The following is a 16884-nucleotide window of genomic DNA, read 5'->3' as shown; positions in this document are numbered from 1 at the left end:
ATAAGAAAGCTACATTACCACACTCGCTCATAGCCTTTAAGCAAGTTAAAAATCCTTTTGATGGACTCCCAATAATTTGCTCCTTGGATGATCCAGTGTAAATCTCCATATCTTGGGGAGTTCCTCTTGATTTTGTTCAAGATTCCTTTCCCTATCTTTTGCTGCATCCGTTGAGGGTTTGTCATTTATTTGTATAAGTTCCAATCCTCCCTCAATATCATCATCATCTCTAGGCACACCATCTTACAAATCATCATTAGTTTCATCAAAAGTAACATTTATAGATTCTTCAACGACGAGTGTTCGTTTGTTGAAAACTCTATAAGCCTTACTCCTAGATGTATATCCCAAAAATATACCAACATCAATCTTTAAATCAAACTTATCATGGTGATCTTTAGTGTTCAAGATAAAACATTTACAACCAAAAATACGAAAATAGCCAATATTTGGGGTTTTACCGAAATAGAGTTCATAAGGTATTTTTTTGAAAATAGGTCATGATTTAAAACATGGCAAACCATATTGATGGTTTCCGCCCAAAAATATTTTGGCAAATCAAAAGCATTAATCATTGTACGTGCCATCTCTTGTATGGTCCGATTTTTTCATTCAGCAATACCATTTTGTTATGGTGTTCTTGGAGCGAAAAATGTATGTGTTATACCATGATGGTCACAAAAATCACTAAAAGGTTTATTTTGAAATTCACCACCATGATCACTTCTAATTTTAACAATTTTTAAATCCTTTTCATTTTCAACTCTTTTTACAAAATGATAAAATTCTTTAAAACATTTATTTTTATTTGCAAGAATAATCACCCATGTAAAACACAAAAAATCATCAACAATAACAAATACATAGTGTGTACCTCCTAGAGAGGCAACGTGCATAAGACCAAAGAGATCAAGATGTAGTAATTATAAAGGTTTAGTAGTGGATACATCATTTGTGGATTTGAAGGAATTTTTAATTTGTTTACCTTTGGCACATTCCTCACAAAGAGAATCTTTAATGTAGATAAGACTTGGTAGTCCTCTTACTAAGTTCTTCTTGGATAGGTTAGATATTAACTCCATGTTAGCATGTCCAAATCTCTTGTACCAAATCCAAGGATCTCCACCAACCGCGGCATGATACTTTACATCTTGATCTTTCTCACCGCCACCAAAGGAGACATTGCCTCCTTCAATCCTTGATAGGATTGAAAATAAGTATTTGTTGTCTGTCATGTGATGAGAGTAACCACTATCAAGATACCACAACTTTCTACGTCTTGTGCGAGATGTTCCCTACATATAAACAAGAGGTAGAAGCTCTAGGTACCCAAATCTTAGGTCCTTGGAAATTAGTACTCTTGGTACCCTTAGGTACCCACATAAATCCATAATCATAAACATTGTCTTTAATCCTACAATGTGTGGAAGTATGACCATATCTCATGCAATATGAGCAAATGAAATTTTTCTTATAGGTGGGGTTATGAGATCTATGATACCATGTTCTTCTATGTTGATGATGATTATAACTAGTGGAAACATGATTGGTTTTTAACATGACATTTTTATTTTTCTATCTTTCAATTTGAGATCTTAATTGCTTATTCTCAAAATCAAGATCTCCTATTATTTCATCTTTTAAAGCAATGACATTATTTAGTGAGGATTGTAAAAGTTTAAACTTTGAGTCACAAGAATCATGCAATTTTTTAAAAGAAGAATGTTCTTTTGCTAATTTCTTAAACTCAAAATTCAATTCTTCTAGTGCGGTTTCAAGTTCACATTGCATATAAAAAGATTCATCGTCGGAAACGGATTGTACCTCATCTTCATGAGCCATGAAGCATATGTTCAGATCATGAAGAGCAATCTTGGCGGCTTCTTCGTCACTATCTGAATCACTTGGTTCAGATTCCTCCTATCCTGCATACATCGCCTTCTTCTTCTTATACTTCATGTATTTTTTTTATCTTAGGATAATCCTTTGTTATGTGTCCCGGTTCATTGCACTCAAAGCATTTACCTATACGAGAGGGGAAATTGTTAGAAGATTTTTAAAAATTTTATTCATCTTTATTAATCTTGATATCCTTCTAGAGAGGTGTGCCACTTCTCTAGAGGCATCTACTTCACTATCCGAGGAAGAGGAATCATCAATGGCTCATTTGAGTGCAATAGTCTTTAATTTTTGGGAAGGCTCTTCATTTGCTCATGATGGCTCTTCCTCCTCCTCCTTGATCTTCTCCTCATGGACCTTGAGCTTGCCAATGAGACCATCAGTGTAAGTATTGTGAGGTCATTGGCTTCCTCAATAGCCGTAACTTTGGGCTCCCATGCCAACATCAAGGAGCGAAGAACTTTATAATTCTTCTCTTGGTTCTCCAACACCTTGTCAAGACCATGTGATTCGTTAATGATGTTAGTAAACTGAGAAAACATGGCATCAATAGATTCATTTGGAATCATTTTAAACAATTCATAATCATGCATGAGGCCACTAATTTTGGACTCCTTAACTTGGGGGTTCCTTCATGAGTGATACATAATTTTTTCCAATTTTCCTGTGTGGTTGCACACGTGAAAACCCTATTGTGTTAATTGGGAGTAAGTCCACAAATCAATGCATTCATGGCCTTTACATTAAGATTTACTAGGTGCCTTTCACCCTCGGTCATGTTGTTACTAGGCTTCTCAGTATATTTCTTCTCTATAATATCTAAAATATTAAGGTCAATGCATCGTAGGTAGATCCTTATCCTAGCCTTCCAATAAGCAAAGTTACTTCCGGTGAATAGTGGGGATCTAGTGGTGGATTGTCCCTTATGTTGGTCTTCTTGTTTTGATGATGTTTAACAAACAATTTACCACTAATGTTGTTTGTCTAGTATTTGTATTTTCCTATGTATTGTAGACAAACAACGTTGTTGGAGGATGGATGGATTGCGCCATAACGATCATATCCAATGGAGGTTGGAGGAATTGTGGAGTGAAGCAACGTACAATTCAAGTTAAAGATCCAATTACAAGCTTCTTCCGCAAAGTTTACCAAGTCATGCTCATTGAAGACCTTCATCAAGCTTGGATATATTTAGTATAGGTTTATATTATGTGTGTTTAATACTCTAAGCTCAATATCATATACACACACAATATTAGATTTTCTCACAAAATGAGCTATTTTGAGAAAACTTTGTGATATTATTTTATTGACCATGTTTACTTTATATTCATGTGTTATAATGTTTATGAAGACATTTCATAAAGTTTCAATATGCGTTTAAACTCTTTTTGTCAAAAACATGTTCTTAACAAATTCATATTCATGCATGTTTTTACAAAATAATGAGTTTTCACGATTGAGAAATGAAAATTGAAAATATATTTTTGTAACATGTTTGTTTTCATGTTTATAAACATTTTGCAAAGTTTCATCAAGTTTGGAATTGATTTGTAATGTTTAATGGAATTTATAAAATCATGTTTTTCGTTCGTGCATGTTTTACAAAACAGATGAGTTTTCATAAATGAGAAGTGATATTCAAGAAACTCTTTCTTTGACATGTTTAACTACATGTTTAGAAACTTTCCTCAAAATTTTACTATTTTTGGAGTTGATTTACTGTGCCTAATTGATTTTACAAAATCATGTATGTCTGCAGTTTTTCAGAAACTGTAAATCTGTGTTCAAACATTTATTTCTCTCAACTGGGAAATTATTTTTCAGAAATTCTTTCTCTAACATGTCATTCTACATATATAGAACCTTCCTACAAAATTTCATAATTTTTGGAACTGTTTTACTATTTTTAACTGATTTTATAAAACTAGATATACCTGCTACAGTACCGGCGGTCGACCGCGCTATAGTGCGGTCGACCGACGAACTCTCTGTTCTGTTTTTTGTTCTTTGCGGTCGACCGCTCCGGTCAACCGCCGATCTGTCAGTTCTGTTCCAACGGCTATTTTTAGAGCTGTTGTAGAGTGGTTTTTTGATCTTTTTCTTGGCTTTCTCTTACCTTTGGGGTTTCATATAAATACCTCATTTACCTCAGATTTTAGAACAAAAAGAAATGTTTTAAAGAAGTTTTTAAACAAGGTTTTAAACAAGGGTTTAAGCTTGTTTAGTTTTGGTTTAAGTTTGTTTTGGGTTTGCTGTTATAAAGAGGAGTTTACATCAACTATTGAAGAGTTCATCTTCAATATTTCATCATCCTCTCTTTGTGTTTATAGAGAAGTTTCCTTAACTCTATTTCCTAGCATTTCTACTATTGTATTTCATATCAATCTTATTGCTAGTTCTTATTGAGTTAAGTTTTTATTGAATCTCATTGTTACACACACCCACATGAGCTTATTGTATTTGCATACATAATATATTAGGGTTGTGAGAGATTGTAACATTGAGTTGTGCTTAATTGAGTTCTTATCTATTGTAGAGAATAAATTTATATTTGTTATATTGAGAGTTGTGTAAGGTTTTCGGTGAGCTAAAAAACTGAGTTTGTTGTGAAGTTTTCGGTGAACAAAAAAACCGATTGTGAGGAGTGACGTTGATCGGTGAGCGCTGAAAACCAACACTGTGAGGTGTAAACGTTATTCGGGTGAACGTAGAAAACCCGGTTGTGATAGTGGATTTCTCCCCGGGAGTGGGGAGCGGAGACGTAGGACGGAAGGTCCGAACTCCGTGATCATATCTTGTGTTTGAGTGTGCTTTGGCGTTTATTTATACTTGTGTTTATCTTTCTTGTCGCCATTGTCATTAGCTCATTATTTATATGATCCACTATCTAATTCATATTGTTTATCCTTGTGTTAGTTTTATATCCTTGCACATACATTGTCTATATCTCTTTGTTAGGATATATCTTATTGTTTATATATCCTTGCATATATTTCTATCATATAGGATATATCTCATTGTTCACATTGCTTATCCTAGCTCATAAATATTATGGTATTTCATACGTGCTAGGATAACTTGTTAATTAATTTTAATTGGCATATAATCGGATTAGATTAGCATAAGACCCTAATCACCCCCCCCCCCTCTAGGGTCTAACACCTTAAGCATATGCACATTTATTGAAGCATCCATTTAGATCTTTTCTCTAAGGAGGTTAAACCTATGAAAAATATAGAGACCTTACTCTGATACCAATTGAAATACCCTAGAGGGGGGTGAATAGGGTAATGAGACAATAAATGTGTAATTAAAAAATGACAATGCAACACACCAACTAAAATAAACACAAAGAAGCAATAAAAGAGAGATGAGTTTAGAGAATAGTTAGTCGATGGCGACACGCAATATGTTCACGAGGTTCAGTCCATCGACCTACGTCCCCACTTCCCACTCCCGAGGAGAATTTTACTATCATACCCGGTTTAGAAGCCAGAACTTCTTCACAACGATCTCCTCTTGAGATCTTATAATCCACACACTTGATCTCCTCGAGATCAATCTCACCACACAATCACAATAGAAGAAAGAAAACTATCACAACAATCCTATGACAAGGATCAAGTGAAGAATAATTTAAAGCTCAAGGGTTGCAGAGTGAGGATGTGAGAAAAACAAACACTTAAACACAAATGAGAATTAGAAATTTGAAAGCTTGAGCTCAAGAACACTTAGAATATCAAACTTGGGATCTTTTTACTAGCTCAATTTATTTCTAAAGTTATGAGGGTGGTTGGTATTTATAGGAGCCCCAAACCCTAGCACAAATCCCAAACAGGACAACAAATCCCGAAAAAATAGTACATTACAAAACTAACCGTTAACAGTGTTATAAGTCGACTTGCTACAGTGCATAAGTCGACTTATAACTAGCCGTTACAGGCTGAAAAGATCATATAAGTCGACTTACGAAAATGCATAAGTCGACTTACTACATATAAGTCGACTTACGAAAATGCATAAGTCGACTTACTACATATAAGTCAACTTGCCAGTTTGATAAGTCGACTCAACAGAAACTATTTGCAGATTTCAGAGCAGATCATAAGTCGACTTTTCTGAGCCTATAAGTCGACTTATGATCATGCACAAGGACTGTGCATGTTTAAAAACTAACTTTTAAAGGTCATTAAAAAATAGTAAATAAATTCTAAAAAATATAAAATTTTAGAAAATATTTATAAACATAAATATAAACATGTTATAAAAAGAATTTTTCAATTTGCACTTCCCATTTGTAAAAACTACTTGTTTTTCAAAATGGTTCAAAAACAATATTTTTATGAGAGAGTGTGTGTGAACCCAATGAGCTTCAAATGTTATCAACTTAATAACTTGTCTACATTAAGCACTAGAGAGAAAGAAAAAATGCAAATATCTCACGTATATGAATACAATTCTTTGGTCTTGATATTTGCCCATATTTTGATGAAGCTTCACTTTTGTATTGTACCAATTCTTTGGTCTTGATATTTGCCCATATTTTGATGAAGCTTCACTTTTGTATTGTACTCTTGAAAGCTTTGCTTCATCATAATGTGAAGCTTCACTTTTGTATTGTACTCTTGAAAGCTTTGCTTCATCATAATGCCTCCACCTCCTTGGATATCATCATTGTAGCTCTTTGTTCCATCCAATTCTCCAACTTTAGCACTAATATGCTTGAAAATTTATAATCTACACAATATAGCTCAACAAGTAATTAGCACCAATAATGGTGTTTGTAAATCATCATCAAAACATGAGGGCTAATATTTTGGAGGATCGGAACCATCAAGGTTAGGAGGATCGGATCTTGAAGAGTTTGGAGCATCCTTTGGAGCTGTTCATGGAGCTTTCTTTTCCTTGGCTTGTGAACCATTTATGTTAGAACAAATCAACTCTTCCATAGAGTTTTAAACTCGTACAGAGTTCTTTAACTCGTTCAAAGTTTCTAAGCTCGTGAGAGTTTTAAACTTGCATTGCTAGTTCTTCCCATCAAGAGGAATCAACCAAGTTCCACGAGGTGAAGCATTCAAATCGTCAACAAAATACAAGAATCAAGCTCTCATCGACACCAAGAAGAACCCAGGTTTAAACAAAGGGGAGGGTCTCCGTTGTTCTCTTCCTTCTTTTGTAAATCGGGAACCCGATATAGAAGAGTTGTAATTTCTTTTTCTAAATCAGTTAAAGATAGATTATAGTGAGAGATTATATTCATTCGTTTCCTAAGTCAGTTAGGGAGATTAATACATAATTTTATTCTTATTTCTTCTTCAATTTTCCCACGAACATTTTGAAAGTTAAGTGGAAAAATTCAAAATATTTTTGGGTGTTTTCTGAAATTATCAAACTTACTAAGGATTTAATGAGAATTGCAAATATCTTAGGAGCTTAGTGCTCAATTTAAAGTTATGAGTTGTTTATTGAAATTTACTTTTTAAAATAATTAAGGACGGACAATGATAATTTTTAGATTTTTTTAATTGTGGATAGGTAGAACTTGTTTAGAATTAACAATAATTTGATTATCAAAATTTCTATTTTTTATGAATAGAAACTTTTAGTAATAGATATGAATAGTTTTAATTTAATGAGAATTCTTAGGAAGATAGAATAATTGAACACATGTCATCTATTAATAGGATAGAAAATTAGTTCCAATATTTAATCTCTTTTAATATTGAATTTTAGTTAAAGATTTTACCTTTAAATTATTTAAATATATTAAGATAATAATAGAATGTAATATCCAAAAAGATTAAGGGTAAAATTGATCATGAAAAGTTTTTCTCAAACTCGCTCTTTTATAAGTAGTGTGATAAGTGTCCAATCTGCTAATTATTTGGTACATTATATTTGCTAATTATTTGTGATATATCCATTAAATTTTTTTCTCATACTCATCTTTGCACGCGATGATGGCTAAATCAGCGATTTCAACTTTTGAGAAAATCAGTATGGAATAATGTGGGGGAAGTGATCTATATATGGTTTTATGTCTTTTCTCAAGTTACAATTGTGTGGAATGTATTAGTTCTAATGAATGTCATGTCTCCTTCTTTTTCTTTAATAGAAATGAAGCTTACCTAAAAATGAATATTAATGATTATTGTGTAGTATTAAGTGAAATTTGGAGATGACGCTGAGATTTTGCTTAGTATAGAGGGTGTTTGGGGAGGCTTATTTTTTTGTCAACGAGCTTTTAAGCTCTCTCTTTTATTTCTACCTATTTGGTAAAATGTCAAATATAGTTAGCTTATAAGTCCCATTTTAAAAAGATGGTATACCCAGCTTTTGAAAAACGCGTTTATAAGCTCACTTAAAAAGCTAGGTTTGACCAAGCAAACTACTATTCTACTCAAACAATTTTTATAGTATTTTATCAAAAAAGCCAAAAGTTATTAAAATACAACATATCTTATAAGTTTCAAAACATAAACCTTGCCAAACACCCCTATAATTTTAGCCATATCATGTTGATGTTGATTACTATTTTGTGATGCTAATTTTGTTATTTGTTTTTTTAGGATCTGTGATGCCAATTTGATAAGGTTCTCCTTATCTCTCTCTGCTATCATACCCATCTAATAAACAAATTTTCAAAACCAACTTGTTTAGAAACTTAATTGTCAAAAACAACCTATTTCAAAATTATTTACCAAATTCAACCCAGTTTCACCCAGTTAGGTGAAACTGGGTCGAATTTGATGAAAAAAGTTACAAAACTTCATGGGACTTGAAGTCCCGTTAAGTTGCAGGTTTTAAAAAAAAAACATGCACAAAATGTGTGCATTTTAATATACATGAAAACAATTTCCCAACAATATACACACATATTTCCGTCTCATTCACAACAATATACATGAAATTTCTGTCTCATTCATAACAATATACATGAATCAAACAATACACACGAAAATCACATATATATTGAATTACAACAATATTCATAAAATTCAACCATGAATCAAATAATACTCACGAAAATCACATATATAAACAATAATCGATCTATAAAAGTGACAAATTTGAACAATCTAACAATATCGTTCTTGAAATTGACAAAAGTAATAATTTTGAACAAAAGAAATTCACATACATCCCAAAAGTTCTCCTCTCCTTCCTCTCCCTCTCTTACCCCTTCCCCTCACCCCCCCCCCCCCCCCCCCCCCCCCCCCCCCCCGGGTCTTCACGTGCCGCCCTTTGACCTGTCATACGTCGCCGCGTGTATACTTGACCAAGCGTATGCATATCAAGATCTGGCGGAGAATAGGGCGTCCACTTGAACTAAAATTTTAAAAAACTTTTATCAGTATCTACAAAAAATTAAAACATTCATAATAAATAGAGTTTTATATTTACCTATTAGTGTTGGAGGTCATCAAGATCATTTCAGTAAAACTCTATATGTCTAGTCGTTATTTTGTATTTAGAGTACCTCAAGTTATACATATTTGGAATAAAGAATATATGAGAACAAATTCAATATGAATAAAATTTATGCATAATTATATCTGCATCCTAAAGAAAACTGGCCCTGTAGATCGCGGTGCATAAGCAAAGTAGGTCGTCCAATATGGATGCGTTCCCATGACCAAGCCTGCATTAATGTCATGCATCCCTTGAATTCTTTATTCTAAGGAGACTCTGCCTAGTTCTCTATAAAGGTATGCCAAGACCGCACTACTCCATGATAGAGTGTCGCATACATCAAAATCCTCTAGTAGTGGCAGCCATCGTGCATGTACAAGATTCTTGCTTGCGTCAGGAAATAACATGAACCCTATCATGTATAATATATAAGCACAAGTGTGATACTGAATGATCTCATCCATGGAATCAACTGGTATATCTCCCATAAATGTCGATGGAAGCCACGATAGCTTCATCACACCTCTTCAAGTCGGGAACCTGCCCAAGAAGCCTCTCACATACTTTGGCCTAATTATGGTCATCGGTGCCCGTAACAACCAGGTCATCGATGCAGAGCCCAAGTATGATGGCTACATCCTGAAGTGTAATGGTACACTTCCCTATATGCATATGAAAGGTGTTGGTCTCCGGTCTCCACCTCTCAATCAGCACACTGATAAGGGCCCAGACAAGCCTAATATACCTCACTGATGAACACTCCCAAAACTCGGCTTGAGCTACCAACTGTAGTACTCTCTCATCCTCCATCTCCCAGCCCGACTGACTCTGTGAATGGTCCACTATGCTGATTTCTAGTACGGGGCTGCACATTAATCAAAATTGAGAAAATATATTGAGAAAAATTAAAACTAGCAACAAAAATAAGGAATATATATACACCATTTTTTACATGGACCAAGCTAATCTTGTGTGAACGATGATCTGTTTGAAGGTATAATACGTCGGCCTGCATCGGTCCCGGATCCATAATTGATATCTCTAAGATTAAAATATAATATGCTAGATTTTTTAGTTGAATGACTTAATCATATATATTTTACATATTCAAGATTCAAGATTCAAAGAAAAAGATTATATATTACAAAAACGATTGTCACATGGGAACAAGGATTAAAATTAAAAGGTTACATATTACAAAAAACGATTATCACATGGGAACAAGGATTAAAATTAAAATGTTATATATTACAAAAACCATAAGCGATATATTCCATACAATTGTCCCCGAATAATCAATGCCTAATCCTAGTTGGACAACTGCTTTGGTTGTGGCCCGGTTAATCGCATCTACTACACTTATTTTTCCTCCTAATTCATTCTCGAACGTTATCCATATTATTCCTAATTCATACGGAATGAGGTCGCCTAGCTGATCTTTTATACAAAGGAGGTAACATATGTGGCCCGTCTTGTGTCCAATGTCGACTATCATATGGTGGACAAAAACACTCTTTGTACATTTGTTGATAGTTGTAAGTTGAATATCAATCTGCGGCGAATGTATAACGTGAAATCCTCACACCACCCTGTAGATCCTAGTAATCTGTGACAACATGGGAATAAGAAAGCCATTATAATTGTAGTATATTGCAAGTGCATGTACAAGTGTGATCCACTAGAATATTAACTTTGTAAGAGCGACTTTCTCTATGTGACATTCCCTCAATGATCTCCCATTCATTAAAACTCTATATTATGACACAAAATGATCAAGCCTACACAATCTGATCCGCTAATATGCCTTCAACCTTCGGCGTCGGCTCTGACGAGATATTTGCACCAAGTGTGCATCATCTGAGAAAGAATTTATTAAGTCTGTAAAATATTTTTGCAACTAGTGACTGTATTGGCATACTGCATGCTCTCCTAACCACACCATTGAAACTCTCAGAAGTGTTAGTGGTCATTATACAAAACCGTTTTCCGCCATCTTCACATAAAGCCCACTTATCAACATTGTTCGAATCCAAACTAGTCTCAATCCAATCATGTGCAGCTCATGAAATAAACTTAATCCTCTCCTATAGTTACTCATAAACTAATTTTTCCATTGCACAGCCAGCTTGACAAAGAAGATCTTGAAGCTGCACTTGTCCATGCTTCCTCTTGAAGTTGTCCCTAATATGTCGCAAGCAATAGCGATGTTGATGTGGTGACAGAAAATATCATTAGAGTGCTATTGGAATTCCTTTCATCCTATTAGATATGAATGTAATCGACCGCTTTCGCACACTAGGGATATGATATCTAATGCATGCAAAAAATCATGCCCAATTTTTCATGTTTTTGATATTAACTACTACAAACGCTAAAGGAAATAAACCTCTATTTGCGTCTACTCTGATCGTAACAAGCAAAACGCTTTTATATTTACCGTATAAGTGGGTGTTGTCAATGCTAAGTAGAGGACTATAATATCTGAATCCCTCAATGCAAGGCCCAAATGCCCAAAATACACCTGTGAACCATCTATCTCTACCATCAATAGGGTCTGATGATACTTCATACATTGTCCCCGGATTTTTTTTTTTGAGTGCTTCAAGATAATATGGTAAGATCTCGTAAGATTTGTCCTAGTCTTTGAATATTTTTATCATTGCCTTCCTCTGAGCATTCTAACACTTGTTGTATGATACATCCAAGTTGGTCGCTTTATGCACTAAAAGACGAATATCCTTTGGCCTTAGATCAAGATCCTCCCTTAGTTTAGGCATAATCAATCAATATATGAAAGAAGCGGACGCGTGCGTATGATTCATCTCTAATCGAGGATTGCTACATGTGTCAAGTCCGTTGTAGTGTGTGATTTTAAATTGCCCGCCTACTCTTACACCCAAGTGTGAATTAAGCTTCCAATGACATTTTGCATTGTCGTCGTGGTGCCCACCACTATCTTCTTCTTTGCTATCTTTGTAGAAAAAACAAACTACATTATAGCTTGTTGCATTGCTTTTTATCTGCCTAAACTTGATATTTTTTGGATGGCCCACAAACGAAGCGCATAAATCAATTTTCCTTGCTTTCAAATAGATCACCTTTTTTGAATGAGAAGTCATTGCCTTGTGTATCATCAACTACAATAGTACTGATATGAATATTTTCCATCGTCGAGTTATTAATTCATTCTTCTCCATGAAGTTCATTGGGTGGCAGATCCTCTAATATGACATACTCATTGTTAGAGTAACATCCATCAATATATTGGTTGTCCCATTTATCACGATCTATCAAACACGTCATGCTATTGATTTGTAAGTCATCCTCTTCATCATCATCCTCGGTTTCGACACTTGCATTATCATCTTCTATCGTCACTCCTATGAAAGGCATATATCTTTATGGGGAGCACTATCATCAAATGTATTTGAAGTGCCCACAAGCGAAGGACTGCTCAAGTATTATGACCGTGTCCATCCTACATCTTGTTGCGGAGATAAAAAGCCGTCAGAGTCAACATAGGGCTATCCAAAAAGCCCGCGGCCCGGCCCGGGCCCGGCCCGGAATAGTAACTTTTATAAATATTTTTTAATTTTTTAATTTTTTATATGTGTAATATATGTATATATATCTATAATATGTATATATATAATATATGTATATATAATATATTTTTATATATGTATAAGTATATATATATACTCTCTCTTAGTATATAATTATATATAACTATACTCTCTCTTATATATGTATAATATATATATATATATATATATATATTTATACTCTCTCTCTATATATACTCTCTCTTATATAAGTATATATAATTATACTCTCTCTTATATATGTATGAGTATACTCTCTTATATATGTATGAGTATCTCTCTTAGTATATATAATTATACTCTCTCTTATATATGTATGAGTATACTCTCTTATATATGTATATATATATATATACACACTCTCTCTTATATATGCATAAGTATATATAAGTATATCTCTCTTAGTATATATAATTATACTCTCTCTTATATATGTATGAGTATACTCTCTTATATATGTATGAGTATACTCTCTTATATATGTATAAGTATATATAAGTATATTCTCTCTTATATAAGTATATATAAGTATATTCTCTCTTATATAAGTATATATGTATAAGTATACTCTCTCTTATTTATGTATAAGTATATATACGTATATATAAGTATACTCTCTCTCTCTCAGAGTCTCATAATATAAGTATATATAAGTATACTCTCTCTTATATATGTATAATATATATATAAGTATACTCTCTCTTATATAAGTGTATATATGTATAACTGTATAAGTATACTCTCTCTTATATATGTATGCGTATACTCTCTTATATATGTATAAGTATATATAAGTATATTCTCTCTTATATAAGTATAGGGAAACTCCTCAGGGACCCCAAAATTTGGGACCCCTGAGGGGACAGGTGAGGTGTCAGCTCCTAGGGGGCTGATTTACTGTTCATGAACAGTAAATCAGCCCCCCAGGGGCTGACACCTCACCTGTCCCCTCAGGGGTCCCCTATTTGGGGTCCCTGTAGCACTACTCTTTATGTAATTTTGAATTTAGTTTTTATATTCAGTATTTCTACAATTTATTTACTGCTCTCAATTATTATGTTCTCCCCCTTTGCCAAATAATCATGTGATATGACAGTATGCTGAATGTGCACCTAATTTCTTGAGCAGGAGACAAAGCCTTTTCGTGTTGTTCAAAAAGTTCTCGGTTCACTTGAGTCCAAACGAATCACAAGGTTTAAGATTTAGGTGATAATCTTTTTCTAATGGTGACGCTAATTATCTTTCTATTGTTGCTTTTGAGCTATACAATTTGTTTATGTAATTTCTATAAGTATTTACAATTTGTTTATGTATAATATATTTATATGTGTATGTATATATATGTATGCATATATATATATTGAATTACATGAATACTTTGGGCTACTTAGTCTAGTGGTAAAATTTAGGAGTTTAGAGTGGAGGTTAGTGGTTCAAATCCTAGCCATAACATATATATTTATATGTCTTTGATCGGGCCTTGGGGCTCTTTGAATTCTACAATTATTTTTAATTTTGTTTGTTTCTATAAATTCTATAATTATTTTATATCATTTTAATTTCTATAATTTTTTATATTTATAATTAAATAATTATAGTTGATTAATAATATGTTTTTAATCAAAATTGTGTTCATTTTTTGATTTAGAATTTTGTAAAAAATAAAAAAACCAAAAAACTCGGGCTGGCCCGGAGCTCGGCCCGCTCCGGCCCGGGCCCGGACTTCGGTTTTGCCCGGCCCGGGCCCGATTTTTTGGGCCGGGCCGGCCCGGATGGACAACAAGGTCCTCCAACATGCGAGAGTATGCTCCGTCATGATTCACTAATTTTCCAAAATTTATGTGATGCTTTTCAATAAATAATTCCACCGAACGCTTCTCGTCTGGTAATATGCCAATAAGACTCATATCGTAGTCACTTAAGATTTGAATACCGCTTGTTTTGTTCCTCGTAACAGGATAATTGTAAATAATGTTGAGGTTATACTCACGTGAATTGGTTAATGTAAGTTTGCGTAAGTCATTAACCAATTCATCGAAAGTACGTGATATTGATATAAACAACGACTTCGTCACACCTCCTTCATATGTGGGCATATTATTCTCGAGATAGTTAATCTTTCCAACATATGAACAAAGAATTACGATTCGATCGTTCATCATTACCCCTGAAGATTAAAAAAATCCAATATCAATATTACACGAAAAACACAAAAAAATATTATTTACCATTAAATCCTCTAATATTGATTTTAGACATCCATAATTTTAACCAAATGTCAAACCTTTATAATACACTAACTTTTACAATTTTTGATAATTTCCCCCTCTAACTTCATACACAAATTTCTTTATTTTTTCTTCACAAAATTCATAAATATTTCAAAAATTATTTCAAAATCTAAATTTAAACAAGTTATTAGCATAAAATAGTGAGAATATATAAAAAAATTAGGAGAAATTGTTTTTAAAGATTTTACCTAAAATTTATTGATGCCCTAATTTTCGGTGAACTCCGCCGGTGACGAGGGCAGGATCGATTGATGCGGCATAATTATGTACCAAAATTGCAAGTGCATAATTGATCAAGTTATAGTATAAAAAGTTATCGATCCTACGAGGAAGGTGATTTTAAGAGATTATTAGAATTGGTTCTTATGTTTTGTGCGTGACAAAAATAGGATTAAAGAATAAGTGTGATTGTGATGAGTGATTGTTGTGAATATGTGCAAGAGATAATAAATTGAATTTTAGAGGAGAGAAGAAAGAATCAAAGAATAAATAAAATCACAAGGCAAGAAAGAAGAATGAATAAAATCAATAATTAAAATCAAGAATGAAAAGAAAATTCAAGAAAGTCAAGATGGAAGATTCAATTTAAGATATGAGAAATCTAGAATTTAATCCACTAGCTAATCTCAATTATAAAATACAAACTATTCTCTTTTTATCATATTTCAACTTAGATTTATTAAGCATAGACTATCAAACCATTTAAGAAAAGTATAACCTATCAAATTATCATCTAAGTTAAAATTACTATTCATGATAAGAATAACAACAAGATAGTAATCCTAGAATTCATAAGCATAACCTATCAAACCATTTAAGATAAGCATAGATTATCAAATTCATCTTCTACCGATTAGTTTTCTAATTGATTATCCTAAACATGAACATTTTAAGTGCAAGAGAATAATTTGCATAATATAAAAGAAATTAGACTAGCATCATACAATTCTAAGATTACTACAAGAATTAATTTCACATCTTAAGAAATAAAAGCAAGAAGAAAAAGAACTAATTACAAAAATAAAAAGAAAAGAAAAATCTAAACTATGAACAAGAAATAAATCTAACTACAAAGAATTAAAATCTAAACTATAAAATAAATTATAAAAATTAAATATAAGAAAATAAATCTACTCTACAAATTAAAGTGCAAAAGGAAATAAAAAGATAAGAAAATAAATCTACACTACAAGCATGAATGTAAATCTAACTAATAAGCAATAATAAAAAAATTACTAAAAAGAAATAAAAGAGGAAAATAAAAGAAATGCAAACCTTCAAATTTCTCTTCATCTCCATCCTCATCATTCAACAAAGAGGAGAAAAGAAAAATTTAAAGTGGAGAAAAATTATTATTATTAATTGCAACAAAAATTACAATTTTTGGAAGACCTTCTCAATTAAGAGTAGCTATCATCTCCAAATGGAGTTACAAAATTTTTTACACCCCTAACCCCTCACTCTTTACCCCTATTTAACCCCTCACTCTTCATTTAATCAATGGGTTTTTGTTGAGAGATGGGAGTTTGAGATTTATTCTTCATTAACCTGCAATTAAAAGATAAAAATAATTATTAGTGGTATATTTATTCATATAAAATAGATAATGATGGTATAAAATTGCAATAAAATATTATTATCATCGATTACCGACGGTGATTGTTGGCTAAGGT

The sequence above is a fragment of the Asparagus officinalis genome, chromosome 6 (genome assembly GCF_001876935.1).
Source record: "Asparagus officinalis chromosome 6, Aspof.V1, whole genome shotgun sequence".
Classification (NCBI taxonomy): domain Eukaryota; kingdom Viridiplantae; phylum Streptophyta; class Magnoliopsida; order Asparagales; family Asparagaceae; genus Asparagus; species Asparagus officinalis.
Note: the sequence above shows the minus strand (reverse complement) of the source record.